Here is a 6,663-nt window from a genome sequence, read left to right on the forward strand (position 1 = left end):
TTGGTCAATGACATGAGACAAAGTATATGTGAACTGCTGTATGAAAAGTGAATTTACTCTGTAAATCTTCACCCAAATTCTAATTAAAAAAAAAAAAAAAAGGAGGGCTGCTCTGGTTTAAGCAGGGTGGGCGAATCAAAGCTCCTCCTCATTCTCATGGTCACCCTTCAGGCACCTCTAAGGCACACAGTGTAAAATACTGGCTTAAAACAGAAGACTTTGCCTTTTCCATCTCAGTTCTGCCATTCACCAGCTGTACGCCCTTTGTCAAGAAACAGTAACTTTCACTCTTTTTCTTGCCCTATACAACAAAGATACCACCATCTACTCTGTAGGTTTGTTATGACTAATAAATGGAAGAACAAATGTAAAATTCTCAGCACATGGTAAGCATTGAAAAGTTGGCTCCCCTCTAGTTTATCCTACAGTGACAACAGCTGTTGCCAGTTCAATCAAGCTCAATAAATGTATTTGATGATATTCTCAGTAGCAGGGAAGTGAACAAGTAAGTAAATGCTCCCAAAATTCAACTAAAATAAATAACACTAATAAAGCTTTCTTAAAAGCACCAATGGAAAACCCCCTTTCTAACTCAGCATTCCAGTGAGTCAAGACCCAGTGATCCCAAGTGTGATTTTGATTATAGACAAGAGACTCCTTTGTGATTGATACCTAAGTGTGAAATGGCTGAGTTAGTGTTGCTCTGAATACCTTAACTTTGGCATTTCCTAAGCTGAGCATTTAAGCTGGCAACTTAATATTGTGTTTAATGTGTATTTTTATATTCATGTCCTCCACCAACAGAATTTAATATTCATTTACCCATCTTTGGGCTTCCATTCCTCCAGGCAGCACAAACCAAAAGTATATCTATGTCATGTGCTCCTCCACCAAAGCAATTTTAACCTGGCCCTTGCCTAAACTAGTCATTAAAAATCCATTACCTTAATCTGTTATTGATAATGTGTTCCTACTTCTACATGTATAACCAGAGACCAAAGCAATTTTTACAGGAAAGAGATTCTGAGTCCCAATCTAAGCCCAGCCAACAACTCTCAAATCATAGTCTCTATGGAAGCTGTAGATGTTGGCTTTAATCCTTAGGGTATAGGAAGATTCAGAGGACTACTATATCATACAGCCAAGAAAAGATTCGTTTAAGGCAAAGATCAAGTCCCCATGCAGTCCACAAAGGGTTGGGAGCCAAGATAATTTAGAATGTTAATCTTATATTTGCTGGGAGACCTGAGCAATTTATCTATTCTCTATTGATTATTTCTTCATGATAAAAATGAAAATATACCCATTAAGGTGCCAGAGATGCTGTTTTGATTAACCATAGAACAATAATGTACTGGATTACCAGGAATCTCTGCAAGTCATAGTAGTCATCTCCCTCATTTCTAAATAAACTCACATCTAAACCATACTAGGAAGATAGTAATTAAGTCTTTGGGGAAGACATAACACAATCTTCCTTGGTAACCTTCCAACAGCTTGTATGCAGGAAGTTCTTTGTTATATGCAATCTATATTCCTTCTGTCGCACTTAAAACACATTCCCTCTTGTTCTGTCCTTTATGGAAAGAAAACATCTGCTTAACACCACGTGAACAACAACCCTTCAAGAGATTATAAAATATAGACAGGCTGTCTCAAACAGCTTCCTGTAAAAGCAACAAGGCTTTAAACGGGTCACCTTAAATGGGATGTGGTCTGCTTCCTGTATATAAGGAGAAGCCTTGGGGAATAGTCTCTAAGTTTTGACACCCTTGAACCATGCATGTACCCAAGTTGTCATTCAGCAGCCTGCCATACTCTGCCATGCCGATCCTGGGACTTTCAATAGACTTGAATTAATGGCCTGCCATGTGGTTTGGTAACATCAGGACTGTGCCTTTTTACTTGTCAACCTTGGGCTTGTCAGTCTTGTCAGCCAGCAGCTGTCTGAGTGAAGAAAAGCCTCTAACCTCAGTGGGCCAGGAGCAGGAGGCAGAGCTGAAGCCCAAGGTTGAGGAGCTTTCAACCAGCCTCTAGAGCCTGGTGCTTTGAACTCGGACTTAAAGCCTCCAAACTGTAAGAGAATAAACTCCTATTTGTTAAAGCCATTGCATTTGTGGTATTTTCTATTAGAGGTTAGACAAGGAACATGATTAAGAGTCCTAAATTCCTAGTTTCATCACTGACTTGCTCTAAAGACGATGGGGAAAGAAGAAAGATACAGATGGTGTGCTTCAACTATCCCATTAGTAATACGCAAATAATAAAACCAGAATGTTAGGAGAACTAATGGGACAATGTCCATAAAATATTTAGTGCTTTTCCAGGAAACTCATCATATAAAATTCTAGGTAGGATGGTAGCCAAAATGTTTAATATTCTCTCAATATAGCTAATTAGACACTGAGTGAATAGGTAAATGGGAAACAAAATAGAAGCCAAAATAAAGTCTAGAGCTTCACCACAATTATACAGCATACTACATGGAAGTACAAGCCAACAGATAAATGAATGAAAAACAGGATAAATAAAGTAAACAAGGAAGCACCTCAGCTAATTAACTATATTAAAAATGACCACAGGAAAGCAATTAAGAAAAAAAAAGGTAAGGAACGAAGTTTAAAAGCCTATAATACCAAAATACAAAGAACTATCCCTGGTAGCATAGTGCCTAAGGCACTTAACTGCTAACCAGAAGGCTGGCGGTTCAAACCCACCAGCCACTCCTCGGAAGGAAGACTAGGCAATCTACTTCCATAGTGATACTGCCTCAGCAACTCAAGGAGGGGTCACTATGAGTCGGGCCCGACTCACTGGCACATAGCAACAACAACATTAAACTGGTAATTGTTGTTAGGTGCTGTCAAATCAATTCCGACTCATAGTGATGCTACGTAAAACAGAACAAAACACTGCCTGGTCCTACAGCATCATCATAATCCTTGCTATGCTTGAGTTCACTGTTGCAGCCACTGTGTCAATCCATCTTGTTGAGGGTCTTCCTCTTTTTCATTGACCCTCTACTTTACCAAGCATGATGTCCTCCAGGTAGGGAGGTAAAAACAGAAAGGACTAAGATAGGAAAATTTAAAAGTATATAAATCTAAGAATAAGATGACTTCCAAAGCCAACTTATCCATTGGCGCTCTGGTGGTACAGTGGTTAAGTGCTCGGCTGCTAACCAAAAGGCTGGTGGTTCAAACCCACCAACCATTCCAAGAAAAAATGTGTCAGTCTGCTTCTATACAGATTACAGCCTTGGAACCCTACGGGACAGTTCTACACTGTCCTCCAGGGTCAGTATGAGCTGACAGTGACTCAACGGCAACAGGTTTAGTTTTTTAAGGCCAAAGTATAAAGACTATGAGGATCATTACTACTCAACATCTTCCAAACATCCTCAATCCTTCACCCCTTTCTCCTTTAATACAACCTCCTGACAAGACACCAAAGCTAAGCAGCCAAGGACACAAAGATAAAAAGGTATAGTTCCTATAATCATGGATCTTACTGTCTAATGGCTATTACTACTATTTCTCCCCCTGCCCCATTTTTATTATTTAGGTGGACTTTTACAAAGCAAATTCATTTCACATACAGCAGTTCACACACATTTTGGTTCATGACATTGACTGCAATTCCCCACAATGTAACAACTCTTTTCCCACTTCCTCGCTGTAGTTACCTCTTTCCCAGGTTGTCCTTTCCTGTGCATTCCTGCCCAAAGCTGTCTTCACTATACAAACACTGTCCTTCTGTTCTCCCATGATTGATTGTTCTAAGGAGTATATCTATCTGATGTAAAAGTTCACGCCATATGCCTATCTACTATTTGGCTGGAAGCCACAGGGATGTGGTTATTACTTTTTACACAAAGACACACACATAATAATTATACAGACCATCTCTACTTCCTCCTGTCCATTCTTTAAAGCCACTTTAATCTGGCTTCTGTACTACATTCCTCCAACCTTGTCCTTGCTTTGATCAATGACCTCTATGTTGCTAAATTCAACAAAATACAGTCGATCACTTCCTTCTTGAAACATGCTCCTCTCTCGATTTCTGGATTTTCTCTTATTTCTTGGAGCTTGAGGTCCTGAGCATTCTTCTCCTACTACTCTTTACTTTCTCTCTAGGTGATTTCATCCATTCTTGACTACAAATACTATCTATATACCAACAGCATCCAGATTTATATCTCCAGTGCCGTTTTGAGCATCATCTAATAGCTTACTTGATCAACTTGTATGTTCACAGGCATACTTAGCATGACTAAAACCGAGGTCTTCATTCCACTTCCCAACTCTAGTCAAAATCTGCTCCCCCTCCAATGTTTCCATCTCAGAAACAGCACTTTTATCTACCCGGATACTCATGTCAGAAATCTGGGAATTATACCTGATACCTCCTTCTTCCTACACATCCAATCCATCATTAAGTCTTACCTGTTCTAATTCCAAAATATTTACTGACTCTTTCTATTTCTTTACATCTCCACTGTTTATAACCTAATCCAACTGTCATCATCTCTTGCCTGGACTACCACACAGCCTCCTAACTAGACTTTTCCCACATCTCTTTCCAAACTACTCCCAACAACGTAAGCAGAGTAATCTTATAAAATCCTATAGGAGATCACGACACACATAGTTAAAACCTTCAAAGGCTTCCTATTATGATAAAACTTCCCTCCCTCACTGCAAAATCATTCTACTTTCAGTTTCTTAAATGTACCAAGTTCTTCTCCACCCCACAGCTCTCATACATGCCTTCCTCTTTCATCCTTCTACTCTTTGCTTAAGTATCACTTCTTCAAAGAAATCCTTCCCATTGTGGTCACTGCTTGGTCACAGCCAGATACCCAGAGGGATCGAGTAGTTGAACCTGCGGGCTTGGGACCATAGTCGCAGGGGACATCAAGCTCAATTGGCATAACATACTATACAAAACATTGTTCTACCTCCTACTTTGGCAAGTAGCGACAGGGATCTTAAAAGCTAGCAAGCTGCCATCTAGATGCAACGATGGGTCCTCATCAAGAGCAAAGAAGAAAGAAGAAAACCAAAATTAATGGAAACAATCAGTCCTAGTGACTGGTACACCATATGATCTACAACCTATACAACTATGAGACCAGAAGAACTAGATGGTGCCTGGCTACCACTGTCATCTACTTGGAAGGGATGTAGGAGATCCTGGATAGAGAGGGAGAACAATGTGGAACAAAACTCAAAATCATTTGGAGGGAAAAAAAAAAAAAAAGAAGGTGGGGACCAGGTTTACTGGTCTAATAGAGCCTGGTGGAACCACTGAGACTATGGCCCCTAGCTGCCCTTCAGGTCTGGAATTGAACCCACACCTGTGGTTTCCAGCCAAACAAAGTACAGGCATGTGAGTTAAACATTTACCTCAAGTAGACACACACCTTGGAGAGAACAATCATGGGAGAAGGAAGGGCTGCTTATGCACAGGGAGACAGCTCAGGGGGCAGGAGAGTATGGAGGGATGGACACTGGGAAGAGGTAACTATGCGGAGGAAGTGGGAGGAGAGCTGTTGCATTGTGGTAAACTGTGGTCAATGACAGACAAAGTATATGTGAACTGCTGTATGGAAAGTGAATTTGCTCTGTAAATTTTCACCCAAATCACAATTAAAAAAAAAAAAAAAAAAAGGACAGAAATCTTTCCCAAAGCCCCAATCCAATCCAGGTTCCCCTACTATACTTTCTTTTTTACTTTTCCTTCATAGGACTTAACATATACAATTATACTGTTTACTGGTGTAATGATTTGTTTTACTGTCTCTCTCCTCTGGACTATAATCTCTATCAGGGCACGAACAATACTTATTTATTGATTTACTTCATTCTAGTCTTAGTATAGTGGCAGTAGAGAGTCTTAATTGTTTAAAGGGAGAATTGTCTGCGGGAGAAAGATGTAGCGGTCTGCTTCTGTAAAGATTTCCTGCCTTGGAAACCCTGTGTGGCAGTTCCACTCTGTCTGATAAGGTGCTATAAATCAGAATGGGCTCAAGGGCAACAGGTTCTAGAACTTCTTAGTTTAGTCAGTATAATTTACAAGAGAAAGGGACTATGGAGATAGGCTTTGTTGGATTCAAATTATGGTTCTGCCACTTATCAGCTGTATAATCTTGGGTACCTCTCTGTGCTACAATTTCCACATCTATAAAATGGAGGGATAAGAGTACCTACATCATAAAGCTGTTACAAAAATTAAGAGACTCAACGACACAAGGCACTTAGTACAATATCTAGCAACTAGTGAGCACTCAGTAGGCACTGGTTCTGATTAGCAATTATGGTATCCCCACCACCTACCACTGAGGTAGACATTCATTAAACATATCCTGAATAAATGGTTAAAAAGAAGACCACTATAATCATTACATGGATGATTTTTAAAATGACAGAGCATCACTATAAAAGAGGTTTAGCGAGAAAAATATAAACAATTGGTTAAGGCAAAGACTGAAGAAGCCCACAATTTATAAGGGCATAAGAGTAACAAAAAAATTACTGTCTATGAAGCGAGGAGTGTACCCAAGAACATGCATAGAGTTAGCAGACAACGGTCCTGTAAGTTTATGTGTATGATCTGAATTCCCAGGTGTATAGTAGAGCTGACAAGAGGCAAGGTGGT

General features: G+C 39.9%; 1 pseudogene; it reads left to right on the forward strand.

The window, feature by feature from the left end:
* Positions 1-2,572: 2,572 nt before the first annotated feature.
* The window catches only part of LOC103201818, a 7,152-nt pseudogene continuing 3,061 nt past the window's right edge, over positions 2,573-6,663 (forward strand).

The sequence above is a fragment of the Orycteropus afer genome, unplaced genomic scaffold (genome assembly GCF_000298275.1).
Source record: "Orycteropus afer afer isolate SDZICR_OR568_19922 unplaced genomic scaffold, OryAfe1.0 scaffold00165, whole genome shotgun sequence".
Lineage (NCBI taxonomy): Eukaryota > Metazoa > Chordata > Mammalia > Tubulidentata > Orycteropodidae > Orycteropus > Orycteropus afer.